Source organism: Eucalyptus grandis, chromosome 2 (assembly GCF_016545825.1).
Source record: "Eucalyptus grandis isolate ANBG69807.140 chromosome 2, ASM1654582v1, whole genome shotgun sequence".
In the NCBI taxonomy this organism is placed as follows: Eukaryota; Viridiplantae; Streptophyta; class Magnoliopsida; order Myrtales; family Myrtaceae; genus Eucalyptus; species Eucalyptus grandis.
The window spans coordinates 33,072,397-33,093,896 of NC_052613.1; the positions used below are offsets into that span (position 1 = coordinate 33,072,397).

The following is a 21,500-nucleotide window of genomic DNA, read 5'->3' on the forward strand; positions in this document are numbered from 1 at the left end:
ATTAATGCTATGGCCAACCTTCAGTGATCGAAGAAATATGGTCTGAAATTGGTCTTTCGCTAATAGACGTTTTCAAATAATTGGTCTTGTTGCTAAAAGACATTTTAATCAACACTTAGGTCCTCAGCCCAAAAAGAATCAATACTCATGTTAGAGTCAAGGTGTTCATACTAGAAATCAATTTTTAATCTATGCTATTCTTTAGAAGCCAAGTAATCATCTCCTTCACTGGCAACTTTTGGAAGCGGTTGATTAGTATGCTTCGAATTATTTTCTTCAACTCAACCAAAAGGTATTGTCCTCTTATGACCTTGCTTTGTAGTAATTTTGGTGGGGTTTGGCCCCCACAAACTAAGACAAGTTTTGGTTAACAAACAATAATTCACATGAACATGCCATAAGATTCCCCATTCTCGCTTACAACTGTGTGGATAGAGATTGATTTTGGCTTCTTTTTTTTTTTCTATGGCAAATTTTTATGACGTAGCCCCCACATATTTCTAGCTTACATTGAATCAATTCGGATGGGTCCAATGGAAGGATTTGATGTAGCGCACCTCTTTTCCGTCAGGGAAAATAACACATTTAGAGGTGATGTGATGACAAAGACCAGTGGTCCTCAATTGGTTTGGGTGCTCTTAAATCCTTACCTAGCGCGATGTTGGGATTTTCATTTTGGTTCGATTAACCCTATGAAAATTCTATATCAGGAATCCCTACTAGCTTATTAGAGTTAGCTAAAAATCAAGTGGGTATGAGAATATACCCACTTCCTATATAACCAAACATCCAAGTTTAGGGGCTTGATTCCATTAGTTATCTAATTAGTGGTCTTTCGGTACCTAAATTTGATCATTTGTCAACCAAGGTATCCACACAATCTTTTTTACCAAATAATGAGTCCTAAAGTTATTGTTTGCTAAGCTATGTGTCACCTTATTTGGAAAAAGAGGAATGGGATTATATTTCGGGCGAATCCTTAGTGGTCTCGGCTCTAAAACCACCTTATTAAGGTTGTGAGGGATAAAGCTATAACATTCAAAGATGTTCCTCCTACCCCGAGGAATAAGAGGCTTAAGCGTGGTTGGGGGTTCGACCCTACGGTGTTCTCTCGTTTGACTAGTGCTCCTTAGTTGCTGCTTTGCGCAAGTTGCTCCTATCTTTCTTGGCTCGCCGTTCTTAGCCACTTCCTTGGGGGCTGAGGGTTGGTCAGCCTTGTTGTTTCTCTTTCCCGCTTGTTTGTTTTGTTGCTGTGCCCTTGTGGCTTTCTTGTTTGCCTATGTGGCTTACATTGGCTCCCCCACACTTTGTCTCCTTCTGAGGAATGAGTGTAGGTTTTTGGTGCCAATCTTTTGTATATTGCCTTAGCTTTATTTATATATTTTTACCTTTACCAAAAAAAAAAGTTATTGTTTGCTAAGTGTCAATGATTTTGTGTTTATTATGTTCCTAACATAAATCTAACCACTTAACTAAAAATGAATAACAGCACAAAAAATGATATAAGGGCAATCATAACAAACACATTAAAAATAATAATGAAGGACAAATAAAAAATATAGTGCAGTAAAATAACCCCATATGAGTTGGGTAAAAAATATTACATGGCCTTGCTATTAAACCCCATGACAACAACCCCATGAGATTAGTTCAAATTGAGTTCAATTTATTTTCTAAATGGTCAACCTTCTAAGACTAAACTAAATCAAAGGTGTCCACTAAAACATTAAACCAAGCGTACACTTACTAAATGAAACTAAACTAATTCTGATTTAATTCTAATACCAAAATCTAACAAATTTTCCATTTCTTATTTTCAAGATTTTTAATTCGTTTCCTTCTCTTATTCTCGGTCCCTCCTGTGAATCAAATCTTCACTAAGATACTCCATGAATTTCAGCATTACCTCAATGAAAGCAATTGGTAAGAAACATGCCCAATGATTAAGAAATCATCAACATACAAACACCGCATCACGGCTAATTAGAACAGCACTTAGATGGGGCTTCAAATGAATTCAGTCTACACGGAAAAAGGAATGACCAGCAAAGGAATAGTGATGACAGCCCATATCCAGCATGTTCAAGGCAAAACAACATGGTTATCTGTTGAAAAATTATCACCAATTCACCATGACAGTCTACTAGGTCATCATACTCATTCATATGATAAAAATGACATCACGATGAATCGAAATTGAGCTTCAATTAGATAAGTCAGCAAATCCAAGTTTCATTCCAGCATGATCAAACGTGACAATGGTTCTATTTCTTTCAAAATTGACATGTATTATTAACACTCATTCATTGCCCACTCATTTTATGAAGCACACGCAAGTATCAGCTATATGAATAAACGTCCAGGTTGCAAAACAGAACACAAAACGCACATCCCTATTATGAATTAATATCAAATTAAAACTTCGGTTTAATCCCTAGCTTCGATTAATCGAATGAGTTTCTGTATCCATAAAAATGCTAAGGTAAGAGATCATATTGATATAGCTTCGTCACATGCCAGAGGGGTTTTGGTAGAAGGACTGAAGAAAAGCAAATGTTAAGCAAAGGTTTCACAAATCGCTAGACATCAATTCCCCTAAAGCAATCAATAATTCCCCAAAGAACTGCAGCTACTACAATTTTTTTTTTCTTTTCTTTTTGGGAATTAAAATATTCAGGACCTCAATCTTTCCAAATGCGATCACACCATAAAACCAACTCAGGGTAGCAAGGGAAAACTAAAACCAGAAAGAATAGACAAAGAAGAGTTCGCTTGTACGGTCGTACTGAATTGATCTTTCCTTACCAAGTTTACATGGATATACCCATACTCAAACCTTTCAAGCTGAGAACAATGCAGATGCGGAAAGAGCAGGAGTTTCACCGGTTGCTGCCGTACACCCTCGACTTCGTGCTGGCAGGGCCCCAAACACAGAGCAATAACCAAAGATGTGAATGATGGACAGCAAAGAAGAAGCACATGGAATGAAGACAACCAAATGCAGAGAGAAGGATAGAGAGTCCATGCTTATTATTGTGGCCCTGTCAAGCACAGTCAATGAACTTCTCCGAGCTTCTATTTCAAGAGACAAGCTCTCGATCGATCACCAGCCTAAAGATCGAGGTTGCCATCGTTCGCCGGCCACACCACATACACAGTGATGACACGTCAGAGGGCAGAAGTACACCACAAGCGCCATAACTTGGCACGACGGACACTTAAGTGCCATAACTTTAAAACGGTACACTTAAGTGCCACTTTTTTTTTCGAGTGGGACACTTAAGTGCCACCTCCGGCGACTCTTGCCGGAAATCCTACGTGGCAATATTTTATTATTATTTTTTGCCTACGTGGCTCGCCGGAGCTCCAAATCAAAGATAAAAATTAAAAAAAATTAAAAAAATTAAAAGTTTTAATTTTAAAAATTTTAAAACTTTTTAAAAAAAGAAAATTTTAAAAATTTTAATTTTAAAAATTAAAAAATTTTAAAAATAAGAAAATTTAAAAATTTTAATTTTAAAAAATTTTAAAAAAAATTTAAAAATTTAAAAAAAATTTAAATTTTTTTAAAAAAATAAAAAAATTTAAGAAAATAATAAAATTTAAAAAATTTAAAAATTTAAAAATAATAATAAGAAAATTTAAAAAAATTTAAAAATTAAAAAAAGGGGGGAGGGAGGCGGCGGCGGCGGAGGTGGCGGCGGTGAGGAGCCGGCGGTGTCGGCAAGGGAGCCGCCCCATTCGGCCTCCCACTCCCCACTTTTTATAATTTTTTAATTTTAATTTTTTAAAAATTTCTTAATTTTTAAAAAATTTAAAATTTTCTTAAATTAAAAAAAATTAAAATTTTCTTAATTTAAAAAAATTATATTTTCTTAATTTTTTTAAATTTTTTTAAAATTTTCTTAATTTTTTAAAATTTTTAAATTTTTTAAAAGTTTTTAAAAGTTTTTAAAATTTTCTTAATTTTTTTAATTTTTTTAATTTTTCTTATTTTTTAAAATTTTAAAAATTTTAACATTTTTAAAATTTTTCTTAATTTTTTTAATTTTTTAAATTTTCTTAATTTTTAAAATTTTTCTTAATTTTTAAAAAAATTTTAAATTTTTCTTATTTTTTTAAATTTTTTGAATATTTTAAATCTAATTTAATTAATTTATATACTATTATTTACACGTAGACGCGAAACGGCGTCGTTTTTGCATTTTCTCCGCCACGTCGATGCAAAACGACGCCGTTTGGGGGACCGAGCTCGCCGGAAAGTCGCAACGTCAGCCCATTTGGCCGGATTTTCGCCGGAGTGGCACTTAAGTGTCCCATTTTACTCGATGATGGCACTTAAGTGTACCACTTTAAAGTTATGGCACTTAAGTGTCCCTTGCCAGAAAGTTATGGACTCCAGGTGTCCCGCACTCCACGTCGAGTAATACCGAAAATGGATTATACAAAATGAGATATAATAGAAAAATCTGATCATGTAAGCAACGATTCTAACACTGAACTCCATTCGTATAGAAGACTCAACTCAGACCAGAGAAATCAAGACGCAATTTCCAACATGAGAATCATAACACCAATTCAATAATTGAATGAGCATCGTATTCCAAATAAAGCGGTCAAAATGAGGTCTCAATAACTCAAGAATGAGTTGAGTTGATACATTACGACTTTTGGCTCAATGATTTAATAGAAACACATCCGGATCTGGTTCGAACATTTCATCAAACACGTGATACGCATTTTGATCAAGGAGTTTGTACGCTAATATGAATCGACGATTCACTTTTAGATCATCAGAACAACATCGGAGCAAGATTAAATCCTTAATATAACCTAAATCGTGGGCGATTTTCACACAAACAGTAACAATTTTACCTTGATGATGTGCGATTGCAGTCGCGATCGGCTGCTGAACTTACAAGACAGAGTCCTGGGCGCGTCACCGATGATGATTGGACCTGACAAAGGAGGATTACGTGAGGGCAAGGCACTTCGAGATCTCCGACAACAAACAGAGCAGAACAGGGAGATGCGATCAGTGAAGCTCAGGAGGAGCGGCTTCGATCGGCCGCGACTTCGGCATCTTTCTGTCAATACTCCGTTTCATCTCTCCGACCTGGCTGAGCTCGAAGCCACCAGAGATGGAGGCGCCTCGGTCGACGGAGATTCGAATGTTTGAGGCGGCCGAAGATTGGAGTGGAGTCGATGTCGTAGGTTCAATCGAGAGTATCCAAAAGAGTATTCTCGTTCTTGGAGTCTGGATGCTTCAGTGAAGAAAGGTCCGAGAGGGAGCAGAAATCTCTTTTTCGCTCGACTTCCTCTCCGGCGAAAAGGACTGGTAGACTGGTAGTGATGGTGATAGACCTGGAGCGCGGGGGCTCTAGCTTCGACTGGATTTCGTGAGTGATCGGGCGCTGGAATAGAACAGCCAAGAAAGATGATCTGAACTGCGGCAGATTTTTTTAGAAGCTCGCCGGACGAATTCCTCGTGAAATTAAATTGACATTCGAACTTGAATGATCTTGGTCTGGTGGGCTGAGGCATAACGATGGATTAAAGCAATTTAAGCACCCTTTTTATTTTTTACTTGTTATTTTATTCATTTGATTTTTATATACCCTCCTCCTCCTTCTTTTTCACAGAAAAAGCAATTTGACGGTAAAAAATAATGTTTCCACATTTGATTGTATTGATTTAATAAATTTTAGAAATTGATTGTGTTTTTTGAAATTTTCAGAACTCACAACAAATTTTAAGATTTCTAGCACACGGATCCCAAAGAATTTCAATTGCTATTTAGACGACAGAAGTCACATTTGTTGTCACAGATAGTTATTGTGCTGAAATTTCGTGGGTGAAACATCAATTGTGTGATTATGAAATAAATGTTAAAAAAGAAGAAGATGTTCCCACTTGGTTTGACTATCTAACTTGTGCAAAAATCTAATTCAACATTCTCGCGGTTGAGTTTGTGGAGACCAATAATTAAAAATCGGATAGTTTTATTAAGCCCTTGGGTAAAATAAAAATGGTGAATATTGAGCGATTTTAGGTTAACTTTTGTTTGCTGCATATTCTTTATTAGTTATTTGTAAAATCACGACTTGTCTCTCTAAATCCACGAATCTCACTTACCTCCAACCTTCATTCACTCGAATCTTCATCACCCACTCCATTTTACGTCGAATTTCTTCAAATCGAAGGCAAGATTTACTTCCTTTTCACTTCGATCTTCCTTAAAATCCAATCCTTCTCCTAAATCCATTCGATCCCATCCTTAGCACTCAAACCTAACCCTCTTTTCCCCAGAATCCTCTCTTTCCTCGGAGTATTCGGATCGAATATAGAGCTAGGAAGAAGGGAATCCATCAAACCGGGATCAATAACACAAAGAAAAGAGGAGATCGAGTCGGGTCCTAAAAGTTGGGCTCGATGAACTAGACTTCCCAAACCGGGCTTCTTTCGATAGATATTTGCAATTTGACACTAGAAGCATGCTAAAAGGTTGAAAGCTAGACTTACAGTTCTACGATGGTTTAAAACTTTAAACGATTGCGGTGGTTGAATTTCTATTTTCTAAAACTTGAGGAGTTTATCCGAATTGTGTCAAGTGTTATATGGATGGGACTCTCGTTATCTTTCAAGAATCGGTCTTGGATGATATTTTCTCTGATAATCCTCAGGACGGTTTGAGGATATTAACATGAGGAATGACGTATATACTAAAAGAGTGAGGCGACTAGTTCATGATCTTAATATTTGATATTGGGATGTCACTATACGTGTTCTTCTTCGTACGATTGTGATATCTTATTTCTTTCTCCCCATTTCTTTGTTGAGTGCACATATGAAGTGACAAAAAATACCACATCTGACATTTTTGATAAAAAGAAGATTTAATAATTCTCAAAAGAGGAGGTCATGTATTGATTGGCAAATGTTGGCATGGGTTTATTTGTGATGGTATTGTTACAAATCAGTTGATCAAAGAGAGTAGTCACTGGAATCCTTTCAGTAAGAATAGTTTGATGTTGGGGTGTAGCACAGGCCAGTGTAATACAATGCCTTGTGAAGAGCGCTTGAATGCCCACATCAGGGAAGACCCTCTTAGGACTCTGGAGAATTTGCAACATGGCATAGCAGACTTTCCGAGCAAATGTGGTGGTCATGAAAATTCTTTTCCTGACCCGAAAAAGTGCACTAATGACAGATTCACGAATACAAACTTCATGTTAAAGAATTCAAAAGGGCCCAGTGCATCAATTCGATAGTAATACCAATAAAGTTGATGATGTTGATGTTGGTGATGAGATTCAATGGGAACATTTGGTCATTGGTGAAAGGATTGGACTAGGTATTGCTTTGATTAAGTCCCTAGTTGGATAGATTCTATTCATGTCCTTATGCAGGTCCACACATTAGCTCAAAGAGCAAGACTCATGAATTCATATATATTGATGCTATTGTTGCATTTTTGGTGAAATTTGTCTAGTACTGTGAGATATGCTTTATCGCCATTTTACTGCCTAATATGCTCATGGCTAGCTGCCATGTAACAAGAAGTGCATGCCTTCTGATAGAAAGTTCTTTACGGCAATCCGAATGTAAGCATAATTGCAGTAGTTATTATAGGATGTACTGCAACGTTTTCTCATTGAATTGCATTTACTGTTTATTATGTTAGAAATTTTATCCCATTTCATCGTCTTTCAAACAGGCTCTTATGGAGAGGTCTATCATGCTTACTGGAATGGCAAGGTCGGTTTCAAATATTTCTAAATTCCTACAAATCAAGAATTGGCATTGCATTAGTTAATTGAAGAGTTCCTTTATTTTTGGCTGACTTATATTTGTTTGAATTTATGGAATGTGTCCATGGACTCCTTTTATATGACTACTTTTAAGCAAAAGATCCTCCTTGAATTTGACATGTAGTCTTTTCAGTCAAAAGAAATGACGGTTAGTACTTCAGTGTCCTGCTTTTGTGCTAACGTTTTAGATTTTTAGACTAGGCAGCTAGTTTGTGTAATAGTGACATCAGATATGGTATCAAAATCTGGAATTTCAACCTGGGTTGGTAAAAAAAGCTTCAGAATTGGTAACTTGACATACGCACATGACTTGTTGGACTGGTGCCGACCATAATAACTAATTCCTCGTTGCTCGTTCATGGCCTCGTCTTGCTACTCTCTCTTTCGTACTTTGGATAAGCAAAAAGGGAGTTTTACTTTTGGCCCCCTTGCTACTCTGTTAGTAGGTGCTGTCAAGATTCTGCTTCCATGTTTAGCTCTTCGGTAAAGAGTTGCAGGTTCTCTGGATGTAATCGAATTCTCATTGTGAAGAATGAAGATTTTTGTACAAATAGTCACAATGAATAGGCTGTTGCAAAGTCTTTTTGTATATTGTTAGTCTGCGAATCAATCGAACCCCATCCATTTGGTAGAAGCACTTTAAACACTGGGTTGTTTAAGTTTGTCATTGTTGTGGTTTTATATACTCTTAAATATCAAGAAATGGAAAGAGAAGCAGCAGATGGCTCTCTCTCTTTTTAACATTTTCGAAAGAATTTTTTGCACTTATTATCAGTACTTTGCAATTTAGACATTTCCTTTTGCAAAATACTTGTTGATGTGCTCTTAATATTTAAAATCTATAATTCATCATGAGACCTAAGATAAATTGCAATCCATCTTTGAGTCTTGCTCGTTCACCTGGAGGTGGCTGTGAAGAAATTTCTGGATCAGGATCTCTCAGGTGCTGCTTTGGATAACTTCAGACGAGAAGTAAGCTATCGATAGGTCTTTCATTTGTGCTTTTTATCTTCTAGTTCTTTTTTTTTTTTTTTTGGTGACAAAATCTTCTAGATTTATTGAGAACTCAAAACTTGTAAAGAATAAAACATGGTTGAACAGTGTAAAGGAAAGAACAGCGCGGCCGCTTAATAGACATGAGTTTCACAGTAAGACTACCTTATCGCACTGTGCATTCTGCATTGTCAGAAATATTACAGGAGAAAAGGGGCAACGTTGCTTTGTTGATGTTGGCATAGAGTTGGTGATTTGGTATGCTTTTTTTGGTGATCTGTATAATGCCGAGACATTAAATTAATGTTCTTTACATAAGATCTGAATGACACATGAAGTCTGATAGTTGAAAACAAAAGAGAAAGATCCACAGATCACAAGTTCAGTTTAGTTTATGTGTATCTGTATGTATTTTGGAAGCTGATGAATTAGTGTGTTTAGTAATTGATTTGCATTTTGAGCAAGAATAAAACTGAGGACAAAGAAATGCTTTCCCCGTTTATCCAGCAACTGTAAGATAAATGACTATGCACCGCGCTTTTTTTCTTCTGTGCCAAGGTTACTGATAATGCGTAGACAGTGTCATCAGAGTGTCATACTTTTCATGGATTCCATGATCTATCCACGTCTATGGAAATAGTTGTGTTCAACGATTAATTTGTTTGCTTAATTTGCTTATTTAGCAAGGAAAGAAATGATGACCAATCAGAGCAATGAGTCAACAAATGCTTTCAAATATATCTAGGAAGATAACTGACAATGTGTCTTCTTCTTCTGTTCCAAGGTGCAGATGATCCGTAGACTGCGTCATCCAAATGTTGTTCTTTTCATGGGTGCTGTGGTCCATCCTCAACATCTTTTTATCATTATGGAGTATCTTCCAAGGTACAATTTTTTGTACCTTAAAAAACCTTGGTAGTATGGGAATGACATCACTTGTTTTTAGGGGGATGCGGCTCATCTATCTACTTTTGTTTACTTCTCCGGGGGAAGCTTGTATAGTATTATACATCGTCCTCACTGTCATTTTAATGAGAAACGCAGGATAAAAACGGCCCTTGATTTGGTATGAAACAATTGGTCTCCCTTCTCTCTGTTGTTGGAGATATAGAGATTTGCTTTTCTGATATCGATTTAAGTGCTTATGCAAATTTTACAGGCACGGGGAATGAATTGCTTGGATACAAGTGTCCCAACAATAGTTCATCGAGATTTGAAATCACCAAATCTTCTTGTTGACAAAAACTAGATCGTCAAAGTTGATATTGCTCGTACGAGTACCTAGAGGGGGGTGAATAGGTTTATAAAGATTTTCTTGAAGATTGCACAATACTTAGACAGATAAAGGATTAAAAAATCAATCGTAAGACTGAGTAAAGGAAAGAGAGAATTGAACACGCGGTTTATAGTGGTTCGGCTTGATTCAAGCCTACGTCCACTCTTCGCACCGACAGCCGATTGGCTGGATTCCACTATGAACAAAGAGATGTTACAAAGTGTTGATCTTCCTTGATTTCTCGATGTAGATGATCTACTACACTCGCTCAAGGTATCACCAAGTATAAACACTCTGTGTATACAATTTGGCTCGAACTATATCGACTAACAATCAAGGTTCTTCGAGACTGGAATTTTTCTATCAATCACACACTTAAAACAACTAGAACGTCTTCCTTTTATACTCCTTTATGCCATCATAGCCGTTGGCACTTACCAAAGGAATTCCTCCAATCTACCCGTTGGACGGAATCAATTAAGAAGATCATCCGAGCTATTTAAGGAATCTCGATGATAGCCCATCAATCCTGTTCGCCCATACAATCGGATCTTGGTTTCCAAGAATAGAACATTCCAAGAATGTTTCGTCGATCATCGGATCTTCAATTGATCTTAGATAAGAATCAAAGAATCCGAAATGATTATCCAACCAAGGGATCTTTTCCAGAGGATAGGATCGAATCCTCAACCATATACTTCGGCTTTGGATTTCCTTCGTCACTGGATTAGAAAGACTGTCAGTGAGAATAGTCTTGAGTCTTGAGTCTTGAGTCTTGAGATTACAAAGTCTTGAGACTTTAAACCGCCGATATCCGACTAGACTGATAGAAATGTTTTGTCAGCTTCAAAATATTCTGGAAAGATTTCTCCAACAATCTCCCCCTTTTTGATGATGACAAAACTTTCTTGTAGATTTGAACAACTTTGACCTGCAAAAACATTTCTCAAGCAATATGGCTAACTCATAAAGATTAATAAAACAACCAGACTCTGCATCCACAGCAAATTGGTTAGTCTTTCATGAGTAATACCATATAACAATACTTGATATAAATGTAACCAAAAGCATCAAAATCCACACCAATTCAGTCAAATCTAAATTCACACCCAAGTTCAAGTTCTCAAGTCATACTAAAAAATAAACATAACCACAAAAGTCAAAGTTTTTTAAAAATTGTTGGTTCAAATTGGTTCTCCCCCTTTTTGTCATCATTAAAAAGAGTGAGAAAGGAGTCATGTCTGCTTGGGAATGCGCACGATCTGGAAATCTCCCATTGACTGGACTACGCCTTCTAGCCTCCTCAAGTCCTCCCTTAGATGAGCTACCTCCTCTCCTTTGGCATTGGCTTGAAGTTGCAGAGTGAGGTCTTTCATCTTGTCCTCCAGGTGACCAAGATGCTTGTCCAGCATTCTTCATGGCTTGAATTTCACAAATCCGAGCATATATCCGGCACGCATTTCCAGAAGAATATCCATGATGCGATGAAAATCTGCAGAATTGTCCGTTTGTGTACTGGCATGAGCTTTCTCAGATGGAGTAAATGTAGACGATGGCGTTTCTGTATAGTCTTGCAGATTTAGTGTCGACGTATCACCTTCTTCTCTCTGTGCAATTGAGAAGCCTGAAATTCTTCCGGGTCTGCTGGAGATTGTCTTGGACCTTCACTATCGGCAAAGATGAGGTGTGGACCTTTCTTGCTCGCCAACTCCCCGTCTCTAGGACATCCAAAGGGGAAGAGTGATGATCATGCTCGATTTCCCTTTCTCTCCAGATTCAGCAGCAGACTTTTCTTTCTCTTCTTCAGCTTCTTTCTCCTTCTCTCTCTGCTCTTCTTCTTCTCTGCTCTTGGTTTGCTCTTCTTCTTCTCTCTGTTTCTTCTGAAGTTCTGTCGGCTGAGACACAGAACGTCTGGTTCTTGTCAGTGCATGGATAGTAGGATCTTCATCCTCCAGGATGAGAGTTCTTTTCTTCTTTTTCGATGGGGCACCAATGGCTTCCTTTCCTTTTCTCTTTGAAGTAGACTGAACTGGAGATTTCATTCTGAATTTCTCCATTGCCTTGAAAAGTTCTTGCAGACGCATCTTCGTTAACATCTTCAAACCTACCACCATCTTATCACACGGTTGAACACAAAGTGTTTGTGGCGGTTCAATATTCATGTGTCTGAAGATCTTGGTCACTGCATCAGGATAAGGCAATTGTCCTTTGTCTTTCGACATTGCTCTGTACATATGGAAGAGAATAGTGTGCGGGAGAGAGAACTTCCGTCCCGAGTTGATCGCGTACATCAACTTTGCTTCGAAAAAGAGACACGAAAGTCTTTGACGTAGACTTCGGTTTGAGACAGTTGATTACAATCTTATGAAGCACAATGTTGATGGCATTCATCCTGAATAGGTAACTTTCTTCTCTGCGTTCCTATCTTTGACAAGTTCCGTGAGTAGTACGAGTAGGTGAGACTTTGATTGGTAGATAACGTCCTCGTTCAACTCCAACTATGTCCGCCAACATATTCACATCTACCACGTAGACTTGGTCTCGTACACTGAATGAAATTCTATTCGCATCTAGAAAGCTAAGATTTGAATAGAAATAAGCGGCCGATGAGCATACCCGTCCGTAGAGTCGAGCAAAAATTCTCAAGTTGAAACAAATTCAACTTTTCTCTTAAGTTCATGTTGATGGCGTCCGGAAGTCAAAATCGACACTTCTAGGTTTATCACCCTCTTTCAACAGCCTGAAATACACTTTTTCCCGATCCTTGGATTTGAACAAATCCATCCGATTTCCTTTCACCTTTGGTGCCACTCCCATTTTCGGTTGAAATTCAAGGAACATTCTGTCATCATCGTTCCCTTCAATTAAATTTTGTCCTGGCATACGAGGATCACTTGGAATGTTCGCAAGTGCGTCCTCTGCTTTTCCTTTCGGGGCAATTCCCAATTCCTCCATTTTCCTCAGAAAAAGATACTCATTTCCATAATTTTTGTCCTTAAGGAAGTCATCTATATATTGCAATGGAGTACCGGTGCTTTTCAACGCACGATAAAGTTTATAGATAAAGGAGGGTTTTTGGACTCTTACTGGGTCGGCATCCTCGATTATCTCTTCTTCCAAAAGATGACTTGCACCTTGTGGGCCAGGAGGCGTTGAATGACGTGGATGAGAGCGAATCGGACTTTGTCGCTGACTTGTTAAGTCTTCTTCCTCGTGAGATCGAAGTGAGTCGGTCCCTTCTCCATTCTTTGTGGTCCCCTGCTTGCGATTCTTGATGATTTCCTCGAAGAAGACATCTTTCTTTGTCGATTGGAAGATTCCTTCACTTGCTTTCCCAAGAAAAATGACCACTTTCTCGACGACGAACAAGCAGTAGAAACAGTATCGGGAGGAGAGTGCCTTTTAGGGTTTTGAAGATTGGGAAAAGAAAAACTGTATATATATAACTCAGTTTTGAAAGGGAAGTTCAATCGGTGCAAGGAAAGTGTACGAACACTTCTTTCAAAATCAATAACTGCCAAAATTATTCCTTTTTTTTTTAAAAAAAGACAAGTCTTCAAATTTCACGAGGATTATAGAATAACCGAACGAAAGATCGTACCTTTTCGAGTTTAGATAAAATAACTAAACGAAAATTCGTACCTTTTAGATAAAATACAACTTACGCCTATAGCCACGAATGTCCGAGTCTCGAGGATTTAAAGTCTGAAAGATTAGAGTCTTAGAGTTGGTGAGTCTCTAGACTTTAACTTCTTCAAGCTTCAAAATGTTGAGTCTTGAACGGATAAAGTCGAATTGATTTTTCTCCAAAGGCTTTGTGAATATATCGCTAGTTGACTCTTTGAATCAACAAATTGAATCGAGATTTCTCCATTTTGAATATGATCTCTAATGAAGTGATGTCGAATCTCAATATGCTTTGCTCTTGAATGAAGGATTGGATTTTTGGTGAGATTGATCGCACTGGTGTTGTCACATCTGATTTTTGTGCATGAGTCTTCAATCCCAAAGTCTTGTAGCTGTTGTTTTATCCATAGAATTTGCGAACAGCAGCTTCCAAGAGCTACATACTCTGCTTCTGTCGTTGAGAGAGCTACGGTGCTTTGCTTCCTCGAAAACCAAGACACCATCCTGTTTCCAAGCGGTTGACAAGTTCCGTAAGTGCTTTTTCTATCGACTCGCAACCGGCCAGATCCGCATCTCGAGTATCCTAGAAGATTAAAGTCTCCCTTCTTGGAATACTGAGACCGATGCTTGAAGATGAGGCAACATATTTGATAATATGTTTTGCAGCACTGAGATGGGATTCTCTAGGATCTGATTGAAACCTAGCACAAATGCAAACACTCAACAAAATATCAGGTCTAGAAGCAGTAAAATAAAGAAGTGAACCGATCATGCTCCTGTACAGCTTTTGATCTACTTTCTTCCCTTCTTCATCCTTGTCTATCTTCTCGAGAACATGACATTGGTATGTCGGTCTTTTGCACTTTTCCAATCCAAACCTTTTGACAAGATCATTCGCATATTTTTCTTGATTAATAAAAGTTCCTTCCTTCATTTGTTTCACTTGGAGTCCAAGAAAGAATGTTAACTCTCCCATCATACTTATTTCAAACTCATACCGCATAGACTTAGAAAATTTCTTGCATAGACTTTCATTTGGTGATCCAAAAATAATATCGTCCACATATATTTGAACAAGTAAAAAGCTTTTGTTTTCCTTTTTGATAAACAAAGTAGTATCTACTTTACCTTTGACAAAACCATTATGTAATAAAAACTTACTTAGTCTGTCGTACCAAGCTCGAGGTGCTTGCTTTAAACCATACAATGCCTTTTTCAGTCAAGACTGAGTCTGGTTTCTTTGGGTCTTCAAACCCAGGTGGTTGTTCCACATAAACTTCCTCATGGATGAATCCATTTAGGAATGCACTTTTGACGTCCATTTGGAATAACCTGAAATTTTTATAACAAGCAAACGCAAGTAATAGACGAATAGCTTCTAACCTTGCTACCGGAGCGTAAGTCTCATCATAGTCTATTCCTTCTTCTTGCGAATATCCTTTGGCCACGAGTCTTGCTTTGTTTCGTACGACTTTTCCTTCATTGATTTCGCCAATAATGAGATCTTTGGGATGACTGGATTTATGCTTCCAGTTACTGGTTGATCTGCCTGGTTGATGATCTCTTTCTTTATTTGAATCTTCATGAGTTTTTTGATGTTGGACTTCCAGAGACTGAGATGCTTCTTGAGTTGTAAGTGTTGGAAGGTCTGGAGTGGGTTCAGACTCTTCATACTGAGTCTGGCTGGATTCATCTTGCATTGAGTCTTGGAATTTGACATTCATTGATTCCTCCACCGACTGGCTTTTCTTGTTATAGACTCTGTAGGCCTTGCTTGATGTAGAATATCCAAGGAAGATGCCTTCATCTCCAATGCTCTGGGTTCTGCTTTCCCAGAATGCATGGAGTGCATGAATCAGACTTTTGGTATGGCAATTTAGGTAGACCTCGAACAAGCTTCTTTGATGAGATTTTGGCTAATTGTTTCATGTTGACATGGCCAAGCTTTCTCTCGTGCCATAAGACTGCTTCATCTTGAATTGAGATTAGGCATTGTGCTTCATTTGGTTTTACATCAAGGAGGTAGATATTTCCATGCCTTCGACCCATGAAAGACTGAGTTGAGTCTTTGCTAATTCCAGAACATATGCCTTCTTGAAAGGAGATCTTGAAACCAAAGATCACACAATTGGCTAATGCTTAGAAGATTGTAGTTGAGTCCTTCCACTAGAGAGACATTGCTTATTGTGAGATTTCCAATTTTCACAGTTCCAAATCCCACAATGCTTCCTTTGATGTTTCCTCCAAATGAAACTTTTCCACCATTCACTTGAACAAGCTTTATGAAGCAATTTGAGTCTCCCCGTCATGTGTCTTGAACATCCGCTGTCAAGATACCACTTAACTTTCTTTTGACGAGACCTGCATTCAAAAGAGAGTCTCAAGCTTTCTTTGGTACCCAAATTTTCTTGGGTCCTTTGGCGTTAGTAGAATGAGCATTACTAGGCCATACTTTCTTAACAGGCTTCTAAACCATAGGACACTCTTTTTCAAAATGATCCCGATTTGTTACACTTTGAACACCTTAGAGCATTTCGACCTACGGACTTTACAAAGACTTTCTCGAAATGATTTTTGTAAGCCTCTTTTGACGGTCTTTTCTTAATTCTTTCTTTTACTTTTGGAAAATCAATCAAAGGAATTGTTTCGCTGTCATACCTAAACCCGGACTTATTGAAGTAAGGTCTTTGGACTGAAAGAACTTTTTCAAGTTTTTCAGACCCTATTGAAAATTTCTTTGAAATATTTGATTAGTCAGTTTTTAAGAAAGTATTTTCTTTTGAAAGTTTATCTTCATTCTCCTTAAGAGTAGAAACATTCAAGTCTAAAATTTTCACTTTTTCTTCTAAAATATTTTCCTTTTGTTTTAAAACTGAGTTTTCCTTTTTAAGTTCGAAAATCTTTTTGAGAGAAGTCTTAAGACTAAAACATAGTTCATCAATGTATTTAGAGACTTTGACAGGGATTTTATAATCACTTACCTCAAATTCACTGTCTAAGTCTGATTGTGCCATCAGACACAGGTTGGCATATTCCTCATCACTTTCTTCACACTCTGTATCGCTCCAAGTTTCGGCTTTGAGAGCTTTTCGAGACTTTTCAGCTTTTCCTCTCTTCTTCTTCAGGAGAGGACAATTTGGTCTGATGTGTCCCTTTTTCTTACATTCGAAGCAAACTACATCTTTGTTTGGTTCCTCAACAAACTTGGTTTGCTGTTTCTGAAGACTTTGTTTCCTTGAGTTGAACCTTCTTCCTTTTCTATTCAGCTTTCTGAACTTTCTAATCATTAGAGCAAGCTCCTCATCGTCCAGATCTTCTTCAGAGTCTGTATCATCAGAATCATCGTTAGATTTTAATGCAATGGATTTCTTACCTCTTGGATCTTCATCTTCATTAATTCGTTCCACTTCGTAAGACTGAAGAGTTCCAATCAGCTCGTCTACAGATAATGGCATAATTCTTTGCGTCTCTCTTATTGAAGTCTTTATATGATTCCAATCCTTGGAGAGTCCACGCAGCAGTTTGTTCACCTTCATAGGATCAGAAATTTTCTGTCCTTGATTTTCAAGGCCATTGACAATTTCTGTAAAACGCTAAACATGTCGGTTATAGATTCTCCTGGTTTCATTTTGAAGGCTTCATATTGACCAAGGAGAATGTTAATTCTGGTCTCCTTCACTCGGTCTGTCCCTTCATAAGTGATATGTAATCTGTCCCAGACTTCTTTTGCTATGACACAAGAAGATATTCTGTTATATTCAGTTGGTGATAAAGCACAATATAAATAGTAAATTGCTTTTGCATCGAGTGCTTGTCTCTTGTTTATCTCTTCTTGAGACATTCCGCTGATATCAACAGTTTATTTCCCTCTTTCGGATGCGATGCAAAAGAGGAGTAATTCCTCTTTCCACCACATCCCATTCCAGAGGATCCTTTGACCGTAGAAAAGCTTTCATCTTGTTTTTCCAGATGTTGTAATCCTTTCCATCAAAGTAGGGTGGTCTGGTATTGCTTTGCCCTTCCACTAGCCCTGGTGCTAGCATACTAGCCATGGATCTTTTACTCTGAAGTAAAACACTTCAAATAAAGTAAGAACACGAACTCTGATACCAATTGATATTGCTAGTACGAGTACCTAGAGGGGGGTGAATAGGTTTATAAAGATTTTCTTGAAGATTGCACAATACTTAGACAGATAAAGGATTAAAAAATCAATTGTAAGACTGAGTAAAGGAAAGAGAGAATTGAACACGCGGTTTATAGTGGTTCGGCTTGATTCAAGCCTACGTCCACTCTTCTGCACTGACAGCCGATTGGCTGGATTCCACTATGAACAAAGAGATGTTACAGTGTTGATCTTCCTTGATTTCTCGATGTAGATGATCTACTACACTCGCTCAAGGTATCACCAAGTATAAACACTCTCTGTATATACAATTTGGCTCGAACTATATCGACTAACAATCAAGGTTCTTCAGACTCTGGAATTTTTCTATCAATCACACACTTAAAACAACTAGAACGTCTTCCTTTTATACTCCTTTATGCCATCATAGCCGTTGGCACTTACCAAAGGAATTCCTCCAATCTACCCGTTGGACGGAATCAATTAAGAAGATCATCCGAGCTATTTAAGGAATCTGATGATAGCCCATCAATCCTGTTCGCCCATACAATCAGGATCTTGGTTTCCAAGAATAGAACATTCCAAGAATGTTTCGTCGATCATCGAATCTTCAATTGATCTTAGATAAGAATCAAAGAATCCAAAATGATTATCCAACCAAGGGATCTTTTCCAGAGGATAGGATCGAATCCTCAACCATATACTTCGGCTTTGGATTTCCTTCGTCACTGGATTAGAAAGACTGTCAGTGAGAATAGTCTTGAGTCTTGAGATTACAAAGTCTTGAGACTTTAAACTGTCGATATCCAGACTAGACTGATAGAAATGTTTTGTCAGCTTCAAAATATTCTGGAAAGATTTCTCCAACAAAAGTACGTAAAATTTATTAACGTAGCCTGACACTTTTATTCATTTGTCCAATTCTTTAAATAGCAAATCAAGCTATTCTCTTGTGTGCATATCATCCATCCATCTCCTAAGTGCTACTAACGTCTTACTTGCCTTTTTCTCTTTTTCTCAAATACTCTTTTCGACATTGTGAGCACCTTAGATGTGCTTGATATTGACTGGTATTAGCTTATTCTAGGATAACATGTGAACTTTATTTCTTGTAGACTCTGACTTCTCATTTTCTCTTTTCACTGCCATACATGAACTTACATTTGTATAGAAACCTGACGTGGATGATTCTAGATTTACCAAACTTGCTGATGTGATGCAATTTCCATCAGTAATGTGCTCTGTGATTTCAATGTGAATGATGATCAAAGTTTGCAGTAAAATATCATTTGCATCCTCACTAAAATTTATTGTTGTGCAAGTCTGTGATTTTGGGTTGTCATGCTTGAAGCATAATACATTCTTGTCATTTAGCTCAATTGCTGAAACGGTAAAATTGGAAGCTTTCTTGAAAATCATTCTTGAAGAGTTTTCAAGGATGAAGAGAGAAAGATATCCAACTATATTGAAATTGTGACAGCCTAAATTTTCATATTTCGTTTTCGATTAAATAAATCGGGCATTTCATCGACGTGCCAATAATGCTATTCTCTGAGCTGATCACTCACAAGATAACTGGACTATCTGGGGAAACAATTAAGGAATCTAAACGCAATAGACTTGAGAATTCAACTAAGAATCAACTGTTCGACCGTGTTGATTTGTAAGGGTCATTATGGCACCATAAAAATCGATCGAGACCGGAGATAGGTTGATTCGATTGAGATATGTGATTAGTGCATGGGTGATTCCACCTAATTGCAAAATTCTCGTCGAATAGCACTAGACCGATTTTTTTGTCATTTTTGTACCCGGTGTCCCTATTTGAAACTTCGAGATTTTCATGACAACCGAGAGTCGCCAATGAATCGAAGATGTACATTGTGACTCGAGATAAATCGATCACGGGTCAATTGCACTAAAAATTCCTAAAAGTTACCTGATAGACTAGGTCACGCTAAAATCAATTCGAAATGAAATTAACCGTGAATTTGAACCCGATTTCAGAAATTGAAAATTCTGTGGTATCACGAGCTATTTTATGAACGTTGACTCATCCTCCGAAGAATTTTTGGAGATTTCAAGATTTTTACGAAAAATCGATTTGGACATCGTGGAAAATCAACAGAAATTCGGATTTGCCAAATTAAAGGAAATTTCGACTTCCAAGCCGAGCCTTTGAGTGTTGGGGACTTGCAGAAAATTATATGGGATTTTTCTTCATCAAAATTGAACCTCAATTTGGGAAATTGAGTAAGGAAATTGAATTTAATATGGTGAAATTCGAAATTGGACATAAGGCTGAAAAATTGGGACTTTAATTGGGGGTTATTTGTGAGAAATTTGATTGGAAAGTATTGGGGGACAAGCCATTAATGGAGTGGCTAAGGGTTGTTGACTATTTCCTTTTTTTTGCACAAATCTTCTCGGGCAAGCTGGCATTGCCGACTCCACCTCTATCTTCGTACACTTCTCTCTCTCTCTCTCTCTCTCTCTCTCTCGACCTCTCCCCGCTCACGTTTTCTTTTACTTTGCCTTTCATTTCCCTTTCGTTTCCATCGAAGCCACCCCTGCATCAGTCTCCACTCACCAAAATTTCTTCCTCTTCCCTTCACCCATGGACACTTGTCCATGAGCCAACTCCCTTCGGTCAACAAAAGAACTTCCCTTCTCCTTAGTTGACCACCGAAGAAACCTAGCCGCTTGCTGCCAGCGATCGTGCTCCATCTCAAGCTGCCAACTCGCCGAAACTGCTCCAAGTGAGGCCCATGTCCCCGAGCCCACGATCACACCTCCATCCTCCAGCTGCTAGCGATTCTGCCCTACCGAAGCCCATCTCTGCCACGTTCCAGTCAAATGAAGCAGCGTTAAAGACACTGAAGTTGTCTCGTCTCGCCGCTCCGTCTCTACACGGCTTCATCACTCCATTTTGCCACGTGAGGTCTTCCACCGAAGCTGCTTAGCTAAGGCCTAAATAAATTGTACTGTTTATCTAGAAGGATTCGGGAATTTTCCGAGTTCGTATTGGTATTTAATTTAGTAACTTCGGCCTAAGTTAGTATTTTTAGAAATTAAATTGAATTAATTAATTATTAATTATTTTTCCGGAAATTAGGCCGGGATAGCCAAAGGACCGGAATTTCGTGCCGATTACAATGGTATGGTTAATTTCTGCAATCAAGTGTTAAATTGTGAAAATTGAATGCCGATTGGAAATTTGGTCAATTATTCTAAAATTTGTGAATTTTGATATTTATCCAGAAAATCCCGGGTGTCGGGTTTTAAACACTGAAAATGGTTTTATATATTATATGAACCAGTGGTATTTTGGAAAGAATGTTATGAATTTTCCGATTCCAATCTGACTGTGTACCCACACATGACTATTTTCACTGAGTGTTTTTAATATGAAGAAAATGGGCCGGAATCACCATTTTAATTGAGACATTTGAATGCAATGCACGATGTCCTGTGCTGAGATTGAGTGGTCGTGTGCTGATTAAGAGAACCCGTCCCCGAACTGTATCGGATGGACGTCACCCTATATGAGATACCCACTTAGTGGGATTTGGGTCGCAGTAGATTCTGGACCTATACTCTTTCGGGAAAGTCGTCTCTGAGAGAGACGTAACCGTGCTCAATGGGGTGAGATGATGCCTGGCTACGC

The 21,500-nt window shown here is 37.9% G+C and overlaps 1 long non-coding RNA gene and 1 pseudogene across 1 annotated transcript; one reads left to right on the forward strand and one right to left on the reverse strand.

Annotated features, from left to right (window-relative positions):
- Window positions 1–1,973: 1,973 nt before the first annotated feature.
- On the reverse strand, window positions 1,974–3,168 carry LOC120290411. The gene is made up of 2 exons (XR_005548395.1): window positions 2,806–3,168; window positions 1,974–2,105 (listed from the first exon to the last, which is right to left on the reverse strand). It is a non-coding gene; the product is annotated as an uncharacterized LOC120290411 (long non-coding RNA).
- A 1,777-nt stretch (window positions 3,169–4,945) lies between these two features.
- Window positions 4,946–19,310, forward strand: LOC120290649 (annotated as a pseudogene).
- Window positions 19,311–21,500: the final 2,190 nt, after the last annotated feature.